The 15,982-nt window shown below is 42.3% G+C and overlaps 1 protein-coding gene across 1 annotated transcript in view; it reads left to right on the forward strand.

Annotated features, from left to right (window-relative positions):
• Positions 1-15,982, forward strand: part of LOC126354968 (alpha-2 adrenergic receptor-like) — a 941,700-nt gene that overhangs the window by 751,535 nt on the left and 174,183 nt on the right. The window lies entirely within an intron of this gene.

Here is a 15,982-nt window from a genome sequence, read left to right on the forward strand (position 1 = left end):
TCTTTATCAGTCCGTCTAATTCGGAAAATCCTTCTATAACACCACACGTAAAACGCTTCGATTTCCTTTCGCTCCAATTTTCCCACTGACGATGATTCACTACCATACAATGCTGTGCTCCAAACGTGCATTAGCAGGAATTTCTTGCTCAAATTGAGGCCTTTTCTTATATCAGTAGACTTCTCTTGGCCAGGAATGCCCCGTTAGCTTCTGTCTTATGTCTTTCGTGCTTTGTCCATCATGAGTTCGTACTTTTTATCATCAGCATATGTGCACATCATTATCACCTGTTGTAGTGTTTAGTGTCGCGCTATTCTCATTTCTACAACATCTCATTACCTATGTCTTTTTCCTGTTTACTCTCAATCCATATTCTATACTTATTAAACTGAGTTAAACTAAATCTCTGTTTTAAACACAGTTTTTTCGTTGTGAAACACGATCGCAAAGTTTTGACCAGTCGTATAAGGACTGGAGATAAAAACGTTACCGAGAATGCACATTCATCTTACACATCGTAAACTGCAGAAGTTAACATAACTTTAATTATGTCTGCTCATGACGAGCTATGAAGAGGCGAATATGAAAGATACAAGTTGCTGCCGAAACGGAATAGCGTGTTAAAACAACGCAGCCTTAAGCCAATTTGGTCAGTCGTTCTTTTTATAGTGGGCGGCTGTTTGGTGAAGTGACGTTCCCGGAAGTGCGTCGAGGAGTGCGTAAGAAGCAGCGGAGCCTGCTCTCTAGCGAGGAGGACCTCGGACACTTGTTTACCCGTTGTGAGAGCCGCCGATAAGTACAGTGTTTGTGAGAGAGAGCTCGGGCGACGGGCCACTGGCCTGCCGGTCTGGCGGCTGGTGCTGTTACACGTGCTCAGATCGACGTTCACAACACAGCGCAGCGCATTGTGCAACGCCTTATTTACGAATTCATCGAGTAGAACCTTACAGTGTGACTCAAATGTTTACTTATTCTGTGCAGGTGTGCAAAAATTTTTGTTCTTTGCTTTAGGTACTGCATCTACATACATCACACTTCAGCTAAATTTCAGATTCAAACAAATACTTACTTTACGGAATGTCTTGATTCGGGCGCACTTAACAAACAACTTTATACTGCAGAATGTGAACGAATTACGCAATGAAAACAACGCGATTACTTTCGTTGCTAAGCCTAAAAGATACACAATATTACTAGTATCGACTTGCTGTTTACACACCTTGCTGCTTATACAGGGTGTTACAAAAAGGTACAGCTAACCTTCAGGAAACATTCCTCACACACAAATAAAGAAAATATGTTATGTTTACATGTGTCCGGAAACGCTTAATTTCCATGTTAGAGCTCATTTTAGTTTCGTCAGTATGTACTGTACTTCCTCGATTCACCGCCAGTTGGCCCAATTGAAGGAAGGCAATGTTGACTTCGGTGCTTGTGTTGACATGCGACTCATTGCTCTACAGTACCTGCATCAAGCACATCAGTACGTAGCATCAACAGGTTACTGTTCATCACGAACGTGGTTTTGCAGTCAGTGCAATGTTTACAAATGCAGAGTTGGCAGATGCCCATTAGATGTATGGATTAGCACAGGGCAATAGCCGTGGCGCGGTACGTTTGTATCAAGACAGGTTTCCAGAACGAAGGTGTCCCGACAGGAAGACTTTCGAAGCAATTGATCGGCGTCTTAGGGAGCACGGAACATTCCAGCCTATGACTCGCTATTAGGGAAGACCTAGGACGACGAGGACACCTGCAATGGACAAGGCAATTCTTCGTGCAGTTGACGATAACCCTAATGTCAGCTTCAGAGAAGTTGCTGCTGTACAAGGTAACGTTGACCACGTCACTGTATGGAGAGTGCTACGGGAGAACCATGTGTTTCCGTACCATGTACAGCGTGTGCAGGCACTATCAGCAGCTGATTGGCCTCCACGGGTACACTTCTGCGAATGGTTCATTCAACAATGTGTCAATCCTCATTTCAGTACCAATGTTCTCTTTACGGATGAGGCTTCATTCCAACGTGATCAAATTGTAAATTTTCACAATCAACATGTGGTGGCTGACGAGAATCCGCACGCAATTGTGCAATCACGTCATCAACACAGATTTTCTGTGAACGTTTGGCCAGGCATTGTTGGTGATTTCTTGATTGGGTCCCATGTTCTTCCACCTATGCTCAATGGAGCACGTCATCATGATTTCATACGAGATTCTCTACCTGTGCTGCTAGAACATGTGCCTTTACAAGTACGATACAACATGTGGTTCATGCACGATGGAGCTCCTGCACATTTCAGTCGAAGTGTTCGTACGCTTCTCAACAACAGATTCGGTGACCGATGGATTGGTAGAGGCGGACCAATTCCATGGCCTCCACGCTCTCCTGACCTCAACCCTCTTGACTTTCAATTATGGAGGCATTTGAAAGCTCTTGTCTACGCAACCCCGGTACCAAGTATAGAGACTCTTCGTGCTTGTATTGTGGATGGCTGTGATACAATATGCCATTCTCCAGGGCTGCATCAGCGCATCAGGGATTCCATGCGATGGAGGGTGGATGCATGCATCGTCGCTAACGGAGGACATTTTGAACTTTTCCTGTAACAAAGTGTTTGAAGTCACGCTGGTACGTTCTGTTTCTATGTGTTTCTATTCCACGATTAATGTGATTTGAAGAGAAGTAATGAAATGAGCTCTGACATAGAAAGTAAGCGTTTCCGGACAAATGTCCACATCACATATTTTCTTTCTCTATGTGAGGAATGTTTCCTGAAAGTTTGGCCGTATCTTTTTGTAACACCCTCTATATTAAGCATCAGGAAGTGGAGATGGCCGGCCAGAGTGGCCGTGCGGTTCTAGGCGCTACGGTTTGAAGCCGAGCGTCCGCTACGGTCGCAGGTTCGAATCCTGCCTCGGGTGTGGATGTGTGTGGTGTCCTTAGATTAGTTAGGTTTAATTAGTTCTAAGTTATAGGCGACTGATGACCTCAGAACTTAAGTCGCATAGTGCTCAGAGCCATTTGAACTATTTTTGGAGATCGGCTTCAAATAAAGAGGTAATTTTGTGTAAGTGTATGTGGGGTGGGCACTAAGAAAATCGACAAACAGCGGGAACGGATTTCTGATGGGAAATCGAGGAGGAAAAAAGGTCCTATGAACCTGTTTTGAATTTCGTCGCTGCCACGGTAGATAGCACTCACGAATCATAGTTCCTGTGACGAAGTGCCGCGTGTTCCTCGTGTGTTGCAGGCTGTGTGATTGACGCTTGTACTGTAAGCAGCAGAATGGTCCACTATTCATGTCGGGAAGAACCCGAGGTGGTGTTTATGCACTGCCAAAGATATGGAAGCGGTCCAGAGCCATCCCGGCTATACCCTCTCAGATAACAACCACAGCACACAACAATTCAAGCCCTTTTTGGGAGTTTGTACGATAATGGTCCCTTTCGGACAGGCGACCGTACAGGAGGCGGTGTACAACAGATTTGGAGTACCGGGTTCTGCCTCTCGACAGTTTCCATCTGCTTGACAGTATATGAAAACCATATCAACTTGTGTGAAGCACCGAGCACAAGAGCGACGTCGGAGGGTGTCACACTGTAATACTGAAATGTCACCCCAACTCAGTTCTGCAATTTAGTCTCTAGTTCCCTATTCTTAAAATTATTCTTTTTTTTTTTGTAGTGAACACACAGCGTGTAGTGGGGCGAGCACTCTGTTGTAGAAACAATTCAAAAGCCAAGATCGCTTAAATACTGATTACTGGATAAACGGCTTCAGCACACTAAAGATGCCATCCTCGGATCTGAATGTAGCTTAACATTTATAATCCATTTAGATATGGAAACGGTAATGAGCGTTTGGCGTCATTGGCCGGGAGGCCCCTGCTGGGGCAGGTCCGGCCGCCTTGGTGCAGCTCTTATTACATTCGACGCCACATAGGGCGACCTGCTCGCTGGATGGGGATGAAACGATGATGAAGGCCACAAAACATCGAGTCCCTGAGCGGAGAAAATCACCGACCCAGCCGGGAATCGAATCCGGGCCTCTACGGACGGCAGTCCGTCACGCTGACCATTCAGCTATCGGGGTGAACATTTGGATGTAACGATACATAAGGACCAGCTGATATAAAATCATTGTCAAATAAAATAAAAAAAACTGCTCTCATGGTCATTCTTTTCCATCAGATACGTGAAACCGAAGTCACAAGATCAAACTATTTGGTACATGACCTCTGCTCGACTAACTGTCGGCTTCACACTACCTGATACATTCAGTGCGATGCCGACCGTTACTCGAGCAGCGGTCATGTACCAAATAGGTATATCTTGTGACTTCGTTTTTACATAGCTGATAAAAAGGAATGACCATGGGAGCGGTTGGCTTTTTTTAAATTTTATTTTATGTGACAATGATTTTATATCATCTTGTCTGCCTTATGTATCGTTATATCCGAGTGGTTTATAAATGTTAAGCTACGTTCGGATCCGATGATGGCACATTTAGTGTGTTGAAACCGGTTACCCAGTAAACAGTAGTTAAGCGATCTAGTCTTTTGAATTGTTTCTATTCCTTTTTTAATGGATGTTTCGTAAAGGGTTCTGTTCTCTGTTATTCCTTCTATTACTTCTTTATCTGTTTTTCCTTTCTTCAACACCTTCTTGTAGTCTAGCGTGTAATTCCTGTTTAATCTTTTCCAGGTCTTCCAGTGCATATGCTGCTAAACCATACTACAGCTCTAATGTAAAACTTTTTTTTCTCAAGTCTTTCCCTTCTACTAATACCACATAAGGAAATTTTTCTAACTTGTTCCAATTTGCTCCTGATGTTCCCTGCTCAGCAATCATTTGCTAATATTACTCCTTCTACTGCGACCAATACAGTTTTGTCTTTGGAGAGCTAATACTCTCGTTCCTAATATTCGTTACCTCTGTCGTCTGTATTTTCTTTATTCTGATACAAATTTGGCATTATGAATCCAGGTCATTATTATACTATGCTTTTTTTAAACTGCAACAATTTCGCTCCTTAAGCTTTGATTAAAATCATGTTTACCACACTTCAGGCTGCAATTCGTGATTGCTTCCCTGGGTGTTAGTACATCTCCGAACTCTAACACAAATGTGAAGCTCTGTACGCCCATCCAGCATTTCTCCCTTTCACCCCTTTTTCCAATATTCACATATCATTTACACGGGTACCATTTGCACTTTAATAAGTGTGCGGGAAAATTATACAGCAAACTGAAATTCGATTTAGCTAGGAGGAGCTCATTTCTCCGAATAATCAATGCTCATCCTGCGTGTTGCTGACTCCAGAACAAAAGGCCTACTCAGCTATGGTATAGTGATGAACTGTTGTGACCGTTTCTAGGCTAACTACAACTCTTGAGATCGCTGTAAGCTCTGAGATGTCTTCCTGTCATTTCGTGGTGCAGTTGAGGTCAGGTCCGTGTCCCGTTGTGGCCCGATTACTGTTATTGATCTGCCGTCCTATGAGAGACATTAACTGTTTCACGGAACCATCATAGAACCTTTAAATTTCGTGGCACATTAAAGGCATGTCAGACTTCGATTTGAATCACATTTAACGTCCAAGCATTCTTCTTTACACTCCTTCGAATATGCCTAGTACTGTATCCTTTCTTCCACAGTATTACGTAGCGACGTTTTCTCTCGTATGGAACTGTTTTACGTGTAGTAATAACTGTGGTGTTTTTTTTGTTAATACATTGTCTCAGTCGGTAAAAACGGAATCCAAATAGTATGATTTTATAGTCTGTATGTCTGTTAAAAACCCTTATTCTCCTGAACGGATGTACGTATAAAGTTGAAGTTTATGTCATATACTAAGATCGGCGTTATATTCGTGTTGTCGACCATTCAAGCTTCTGCGTCGTTGTACTCAAAAGATAATGCCATATATGTCACATATTTTGTCACCTTGCCAATATCGAGGTCAATAGCAGGCGGAAATCTTCGAGGTTCTTGACTCCCAGGATGGATAAACTTTCTACGCACTTAATCAAGTTTGTACGGAATGATCGATGCATGAGTCCCACTCGCACTTACCTTGAATTTTCATAACTAACTTTACCTTCCCCGAATTAGGTCGAAACCTAGCCGAATTTCTACCTTCTTACCATTCTCGGTTTTGTCATTATACGTTCCGCTCATGTGGTTTTTCGTGGATGGACTTCTTTCTTCCTTCCTTCTTTACTTCATCATGCACACCCACATAATAGCGACTTCTTAGTGATTATCTATATATTCATTTCTCCTCCTAAAGTAATTAATGTATTGTTTATAGGTCGTGCCAACTAACCCTTATACCTCAAGTATGTTTCGAGAAAAAATAATATTGTGATCTAATCTTAATTATTTTATACCTCCACAGATGAATAATGTGAATGTTTCAGGTGCGTTTATTACTCCACAACCGGTATCGTTTTCGTGAATTCCTGTTGTCACCTGAAGAGGCTGATCTAAGAAGAAACTGGTTATGATGTGAAATACGTACCTGAAGTACAGTTCCGGTGGTTTTATTGACCTTCGTATGGTGAACTATTTTAGTTAGATATTCACAGTCGCCTCATAATAGTGCACGGCCCTTTTTCTATCTGGTCTAGTCCCCATGTTGTACCTGGTCCAATGTGGTCACTATTTTATAATCACATTCTGTAGCTCAAGCCAAGCGCATCATAACTTGTTTGAGGTGAATATTTTCATTTGGAAGACCTGTATAGACAGCTGCATTAAGTTGGTATCTTGAGGAAGTTTTCAGCGTTGGCACGTGATGGTAAAGTGCTGCTCTCAGCATCCAGCATGTGGGTTTTACGAGCATTCATTCTCAGTTTACTGCGCGAACATACATGCGTTACTGTGCACTTTAAACTGGGTAATATTCTGGAATTTTCAGCTGCAGCACTCGACCGATCTGAAATGACTGAGTCGAAATAAGACAACCACGGTATCTGCAACTGAAACAGGTATTAATGAAGTGCGGAACTGATGAGCTTCATTGTCCATGTATAAACACTGAAATAGCTACCACAATATTCCAAAGTAGTGAGACTTACTTTTATTCCTGCAAGCCGTTATAACACCATATAATCGAAGAATAACTTACGAAAAGTACCTGTGGATAATAAAAAAGGCGATTTTCGTAATTTGGAATTACGTTTAAATGTTAAATAGTAACGTAGCATTATAATTAGGAGCAAAAGTTGTGAAGTTACATAGCGTGACACTAGCGAATAAGCGTATTTCATATTCGATCATTTACGAGATTTTAATAATTATTTATTCAGCTTTTATTACTTTTGTATTATATTTTAGAACAATTCTGTTTTTATTGGATTTAACGTATGACATTCGGTTCGTAACCAAAATGTGTATTTATATTGAGTTCGTCGTAGATATACTCGTAAGTGGTGGACAAAAGGATACTTCTCATTTTCTTCCGGAGTACAGGTATCCTGTTGACGTGAATTCTGGTGTAGTGCAAGCTTACATTAACGGAAGGGAAGGGGCTTCTGTCAGCCAAAGCTCAAACACTGGATTTACATTGTGCACTTAGAATTTAACATAGGGTTCTACCACTCACTTAACACCTCCATGTTGCTAATACTCATAACATCCAAGCTTCCAGTTATGGCATCCAGATTTCTGCACAGCATTTTTGAAACTACTGGAGTTGACGCTAGGAGGAGCTGAAAAACTGTAACGGCGTCCCTGCTAAAAACTTATCTGTTCCGGTTTCTGCTATTTAATGAGTGTTCTTTTACCCATAAAAAAATCCTCAATTATACTTTTCTTTGCTTCTACAGTGGCCTCCATGACTTGCAAAATACACGTGTTAGCTTGCTTTCCCAGGCTCGGATTTTTTAAGTTTCTGCTATGCACTTTCGATACATGAAAGTATCGTTTAGGTCTGAAATATTTGTTCCACATAATGCATTTCTTCTTACATTACTGTTTTTATGGACGCTTCATAAGACAGATCATCCTTTTTGAGGGCTACAATAGTTGGACTGTAGGAGTATGCGACGCTTCACTGTCCTAGGGATGTATTCGTATTATATAAGCGAGTGTTATCAGCTGCGTTCATGACATGCTGTAGCTCTTGTTTGGCCTACTGATATTTTGTAACATGTCGTGTATGCCCTACGGTTTTGTTCTCCAGGATGTCGCATGGACACGTAAATCATGGTAATACTGTGTTCTGTAAGATTAATGGAATTAAATTGCGCCATTTATCCTAACTTCTCGTTATCAGAGGAGTTCGTTTGAAGTTTTCTGTGTGAAGCACATTCACAGTCATAATTCGTGCACTGCCTTTGTAATGATTTAGCCGGTAATAGGTAACGGCTCAAAAGGAATGTATCGGATAAAATATGACTTCTTATCTGTAGAGGTAGTTAGGAAGCTTCTATTCCTAAAGTGTCGGTGGAGGCTCCTTTTGTTGCTTAAATTACTACGCGGGACGTCCTGCAATGTACAACATGACGTTTCTGCAAATATCTGTAGCTTTTGTAGGTATTAGCGTCGCTTTCGGAATCCCGCATAGAGCGAACCTAAACGGAGGCTGCAAAGCCACAGTAATGTAGATAACAGACGTACAGAGGACTGACTATGGTGCAAGTGCTGTCAGTTGACTTGAAAGTAAGAAAATGTGATATATCACCATAAGTTATGCAAGAGAGCGATTGCTGTTAGATTGACGTATGGGCGACAGACCTCAGGAAACATTAACTACCGTAAAACACCTGGGAGGAAGCGTCTAGAGTGACCTAAAGTGGAATTACGATACAAAAGAAATAGTCATGAAAGCAGAAGCCAGACCGAGTTTCATTAAGAGAGTCTTAAGGAAATGTAGCTCATCTAAGAAACTACTGGCTTACAAAATATTCGTTCGGCTGGGATTCCAGTGTTGTTTATCAATCTGGCAACCTTACTAAGTGCGATTAACAAAAAAAGAGATGATACAACGAAGAGCGGTGCGTTTCGTCACAGAATCGTTTACTCGCTGCATCAGGTTAACGGGGATGCTCAACAAATTCTAGTGGAAGGCGCTACAAAGGAAGTGAGATTTACTGTTTTATCGGCCAACATTTGACTTCCTCCTACATACTCTATGGACTGAGAATAAACCGAATAAAGATGAAAGTAATAATTGGCATAAATGAGATTAACAATAACTGTAACATTAACACAGAGTTGATAAAATGAAGAAATATTGCTGCCTTGACAGCAAAACGGCATACGACGGACGAAGCTAGGAGGCCATAAAATGCGGACTAGCACAGCCAGAAAGAGCGTTAGAAGTCAAAAGGAGTCTACTAGCATCAAACATCGGTCCGAATTACAAAAGGAAATTTCACGAGAATGTATTGTGTGGAAACAATCGGGAGGGTAGGAAACTATGGAAACATTAACGTAAAGAAGCGATACGATGATAGAACGCCGGCCGCTGTGGCCGAGAGGTTCTAGGCGGTTCAGTTCGGAGTCGCGCTGCTGCTACGGTTGCAGGTTCGAATCCTGCTTCGGGCATGGATGTGTGTGATGTGCCATTTGAACCATTTCTGATGATAGAACATTTGTTATAAGATCAGGATTGGTAGTCGGGCAAGTCGTAGTGGGTAAAACTTGGTGAGGGAGACGGAGGTTGAATATATCCCAAAAATAATTGAGGTTGTATTGTGTACATGCTACCCTGAAATGGGGGGGGGGGGGGGGGGGGGGAGTGAAGCGCTTCGCAGTTTGAACAGAAAATAAATTCGGGGTGGATCATACCAGACCAGTAGGAAGAAAGATGAATCCCCTCCAAATCCCAAAACCAACCTTTACCTTTTTAACTTATATTATTATGATTCCACGTGTAATGTGCAGAAAGTTTGTGTTTGAGAACTGTCAGCTGCCGTTGACTCCAACTCTACCTCGAGTCTGATTCTACCGGATATTTACGATGTCATGTTTTGAATGAGAACTGTGAACGATCATCAACTAGCCTAACGGCGTAGCGTCTAATTTTCGAATGCTTATAACAAGTTTTCATCCATCTCTGCATCAGACTTACAATGTATTGCAATTATTATTCGAACTACTTGTCTTACCCATGTTTTGTCGTGATACAGTTTGTTGAGCCCAAGAACAATCGCTACTTTGGGGATGCGAAAAATTCACTTGACATGTGTCTATGCGCAGTATCTCTCCTACGTTACTGTCTACCAAAGTGTGGTGTTGTACACACAGCCGTTAAATCTTCTGCGCGTCAGGAGCTACACTTTCATTAGAAGCCATGTTGTCATTGCGGTTCTCATTGCTAAATTGGTAACGAAAAGATGCTATTGTGCCTCTACTACATGGAACTCTTGCTGTCGTAGCTGCTGTTGAGGCTTAAATTTTTAATGCCGACGCTTCTTTTGACCTCACGCACAGGCTGCAGGGCAACCGCTGACAAAGATAAATCCATGAAGGCCGGTGTTAGCTGCATTAGAACGCTGTCGTTGCATTGTGATTGAACACCTCTAGTTTAGCGCCAGCTGTAGGACGCGACAAATGTCAGAGAGATCGTGTAACTGTGTACCATCAGTTATGATTACAAGACATCGCTGCTGTCAAAACATACAACTGGGTCATACAGATATACAAGAGAACGCGCGAGTAACGTAGAATGCTTCTAAACGGTTCAAATTGAGTTTGCACTTAAAACTGTGTTCAATTTGCAGAAAATGAAAAATACAGTAACATAATGTTAGAATGCAGGAATATTATTGAAGCTATTTAAAATAAAAGCGAACTCTGAGCACGTTCCGCTCCTTACACTGCTTAAATCAACATAGAACGTGGTATATGCTATTATATACCATCTGTAAGTAAGGGTGATGCCGTGTTTGCAACTTTTCTATCACATAATAACGCAGATATTCCTGCACGTGCGTGTTACATGGAATGATCAGTATTCTCGTTGGCTGTAAAATCTAAGATAACACCCAATGCACGTGATCAGTCATTAAAAGCTTGTGCACAAGAATGCAGTTATCTCACGGGCTGAACGAAGCAATATCTATTTACTGCAGTGTACGAATTCTGAGCTTTTGGCTGTTTGACAAACCCTCACAGATTGTAGTACATTATACTTATAAAAATAATACTTTGTAGTAACTTAGAGTTTCTGCATAAACGTAAACTGGGACGCAGATCGCAAATGTTGGCCAACGAGTACCCACTCTTGAGGTAAAATTTATTCGTTTCCTCTGAGACAGATTCTGTTACAGGCGTTAAACAGAGGTGCGAGGATTACATGAGATGTCATGTTCTGCGGATGAATAGCCCGCAATTACTAAAGGAACTATCCAGACATAGGTTTTCGTGACAGGAAAACAACTTAGAATTCTGGATTACATATAAACATGCTTGTCTAGTTATTATTAACTCCTGGTCACAGCTGTATACGTAAATAACTAAATAAGTGATAAAATATGATTGCTGGCCCCTTAGGCCATCACCTTGTCGAATTGCACGCATACTGGTTTCAGTTAAATCTACCCTACAGTGCTACGCCCTTAGTGTCCGTCTATATACAGATTTTTACAGATTCTCTCTCACCCGAAGAGCAATGCTAATGTGTCTCCAGGTATCGAAATTGCATTGTATTGCAAATTACTCATGCATAAGGAATGTACCGTCATGCTTTGTACTGCCATGCTTTATATTTGTCTAGAGAAGATCAGGAAGTGCCGAATATAACAACTGAAAGATCTAGACTGAATTGCGTAACGAGGCTGAAATATGGAAACTTCCGAATTATTAGACTGCCAAGGAGTGAAATATTTTTCGATTGTGGATAAAAAAAAAATATTTTTCCGTATAAATATGCCACTCTATTAGCAGGCACTAACTTATATCCTGTATCCTCTTAGCCGTTACTGATTTTCAAGCCTACTTGCTTAAAAAGTGTTATATTATAGTACTGCATTTACTGAGTCCCTCTCATCCGAAAAGATGTGCAAATCTGTGTGCACGTTTCTAGCTTTTATAGTGTTAGAAGTCACGCAAGTGGGTGCCACCTACTGTGATGTTTCTTAGACCTTCCGACAAAATCTAACAGCGCCGTTTGTGATAAGTTAAAAATATCATTGAACGGAGATATTGAGACTTCCATACGGTTAGACTATCACCGTCTCTTCTCCGGATGACATCAGATTGTGAATTATGAACTGCTAGAGCTCGAGCATTTCTGAAATACAAGGATGAAGCTATTACATTTAATTGGAGCAGGCCACCTGCTCCTAAACTCTATAAAAGAATTTAAACTGCAATACACGACCGGACGCTGAAATTTTTCTACTCTTTTTAATATTCTCAATGCAACTTTACAATTGCTTTCATTGTCCCCCAGAATTTCATATGTCTTTGACAGCTGAAACGGAGTTCTCTCTTCGTATCAGTCAACTGCCAACAGAAAACACACAGTCCCCTACAGAGTGAAAATTTCATTTTAGCTTGAACAGCCCATCGACATTAACGTCACTAGAGACGTCATATAAGTTTGTACAGGAGAAGAAATAAAGGATACATAGCGTTTAACGTCTCACCAATGACGAAGTACTTAGAGACATACAGAAAGCTCGGACTGGGGAATGATTAGCAAAGAAATCTGCCATGTTCGTATTTTGAAGCGCCCCAGGAAAACCATGCAAATCCTAAATTTGGATGCCAGGTTGGAATTTGAGTCTGCGTGCTTCAAATGACGGGACAGTGTGCGAGGTAGCCACCTTATCGGCGTCTGTACTAGACGCCAGGAAGTTAAAGTGAGATATCAGGGGCGCGGGAATACCAGACACTGCCGTGTCTCGGATCTGTCCTGCGTTTTTCCTTAAGAGATTTTAGTAAAAGAACTATATCCTGAAACAATGGCTCCTGAAGGGGGATATGCCGCCTATTTCTCCCTAGTTTGAGTGTTTCCCTCTTCAGTCATTTAGCGATGTTCGCTGGACAAAATACCAGCCTCCGAATCAAATGAGAACACTTTCCTGTTTGCAGCACTGTAGATGGTGTAGAACTGTTCTACCCGGTCACGTGACGTTCCACGGCTTCCGAAAGTCATGGCTGCGATGTGATGTGCATTAGCTAATCAGGTGTGTGGAAAACAGCACCCTAAGGCGACTCAGAGGGGTAACGTGACAGAACGGTAACAACGAGCTGTATTGTTTGGAATTGCCGATAACCCCACTGTGAAAGAAGAGCCTGATTTGTTGGCGTCTCAACGCGTCTGAAAGTAACGGTGTACCTGTGGCAGCCATGTACTGCTTGATAAGAACAGTATTAATAGATTGTAAATCTATAGCGGCCAGTGAGGAGCGTCATGCCTTATCGATAACAGACGCATTCCAAATCGACAGAAATTGCTGTTAGTGAATACTGGTGTACCTCAAAAAATTTCCGAAGAAACACTACGAATGGAACCGATTGCAACGGAAATATCGAGTGCGGTATCTTTCGAGAGGCTACTGTATAGAGCAAAAAGTGTGAGATTAGGGCTTTAGGGCGGATGAGGAAGAACAGTCCAATGAGCTTTGCGAGCTTCTCTCCCATGCAGTGACTTGTCTGAGACTGTGCGTTGTCATGGTGAAAGAGACGTTTCCTTGCATTTTTGTGGCATCGAACACGCTGAAGTCTTTTCTTCAATTTCCTGAAGTTGATAGTTGCACCACGAGGAAGGACGTCAAACAGAATAATCCCTTGAGAATTCTAAAAACTGCCACCATTGCTTCACCAGATGAAGGTGTGGCTTTGAACTTCTTCCTCGGAGGATATCCATGGATATCCATTTTCTTCCCGGTTCCGAATGATGAACCCGAGTTTTATCGTCCGTGACGAACTTCGACAAAACTGTGACGATCACCTTCGTACAGCGCAAGCACTTCCTCTCAGATTTTTCGTCAGTGCTCTTTACGGTCTTCTGCTGGGCAGCGGGGAAACCAGATGGCCCACACCCTTGAGTACCCAAACTGGTGGACGCGTGTATCGGAATTATCAACAGAGATGCCCAGTTGAACAATGAGGTGTGTGATGGAAATCCGTCGTCCACCTCGAATGAGAGTGACTGCACGTACCAAAGCCGCATGAATCACAGCTGTGTGTGGCCAGCTGGCACTGCGCGGACTTTATGCGATGATGACAGACGCCTCGCCCAACGACTCAACGTGATTTTGCTCGCTGTCAGATCTCTGTATACATTCTTAAAGCACCTATAAATATCTGCGAAGCTTCGGTTTTCTGCCAAAAGAAACTCAATGACAGCTCTCTGCTTGAAATGCACCTCCTTTACAGACCCCACTTACAAAAACTTTATAATACTATGTGGGTTGAACCAGGAATATTCCACTATGTCCCACAAGAAATCATGTGTTCTTTTCAACTGAAACTGGCTGAAAAAATGTGTTACATTATTTATTGAAACCCCTCTCATAAAGCAGTTCTCAAAAATGGGCCAAATTAGGAAGAAACTTTAGCTAGTTAGAGGTGAACAGTGTGCTCCAATGAGTCACGATTTGTCGTTCAACAGACGAAATCCATGGAGTGCATTGGAGAGAGAACCTATGATTCATTTAACCCAAGGCGTGTGGAGGGTCTCTTAATAGCCAGAGTTTGTATTGTGATGTTTAGCAGGTTCTTTGTTGTGTTACTTGGGCTCATTCGTTCAGGTTACGACGAACATTAAGCAGGGTATTTATTTTGTCAATTCAGGTGTCCCATTGTTGTCCATTCTTCAATATCTACGTCATGTGCATATTATGGACACTCGTCTTCGAGAATAATAAAAGGCTGTGCCCTCAGGGCTACACGCATGCGTTCCATGTAGGATCCCGTAACACCACGACAAACACGCTAGATCATTCTATTTTGAGCCTATGGAAAATATTTAGGTTTACGTAGAACAGCAGGTGATTCATTGCTTTTCGGGGTATTATCATGCGGGAGTGGCTTCTACTCTACATAACATACCTGCACAAACCTGATGACAGCCTTCACTGCCGGGCTGACGCAATAATCAGAACTAAGGGCAGTGTTACCTGATACTGCATCAAGTCTCCAGGAAGTGACATATACTTTCAAACAGTAAAAACGGCACACTGTGAAAGAATTACCAGAATGGGACGGAAATTGATAGGTGTGACGTACATGTACAGACGAAAATATTACTACAGGTTCAGAAACTTTAATGATTTATTCAAGAGAAAGAGCTTAAAAAATTCAGAAAGTCAATAACGAGTTGGGATACCTCTGGCTCTTATTCAAGCAGTTTTGCGGCTTGGCAGTGATAGTATTGTTGGATATCCTCCAGACGGATATTGTTCTGATTTACGTCCAACTGGCGCGTTAAATCATCAAAATCTCAAAACGGTTGGAGGATAGTGATCATAATGCTCAAAACGACTTCAAAGGGGGAGAGTTCCGGCGACTTTGCTAAACAAGGTAGGGGTTATCAAGCACGAAGACCGCAAGAACAAACTAGGCTGGCATTATTTTGGTGAAATGTTAGCCTAGGGAGGCTTATCATGAAGGGTAACTAAACGGGATGAAGAATATCGTCGACCAATCGCGGTGCTGTAAGATTGTGACGAATGGTAACCAAATGGGTCCTGTACTCTAGACCATCACTCCTCGTTGTCAGGTCGTATGGCGTGCGACAGTCACGTTGGTATGCTACCGCTGTCCGCAATGCCTGCAGACAGGTACTCGCGCTGGAATCTTATTGACAGGATTAGAATTGTCTTCAGTGATGGGTCCCGCTTCGAACTGAGCCCCGATGACGCTTCTGGAGACGCTCCAGTCAGCGGTGGGATACCAACCAGACTGTCGTCCGCCACACGGCCCGACAAGCAGTCGCGATGGTCTTGGGTTTCATTTCATTGCAGGAACCTTATGTTTGTTAAAACTTCCGGGCTCAGAGGCCGTGGTCGAACAG

Source organism: Schistocerca gregaria, chromosome 3, assembly GCF_023897955.1.
Source record: "Schistocerca gregaria isolate iqSchGreg1 chromosome 3, iqSchGreg1.2, whole genome shotgun sequence".
Classification (NCBI taxonomy): Eukaryota; Metazoa; Arthropoda; class Insecta; order Orthoptera; family Acrididae; genus Schistocerca; species Schistocerca gregaria.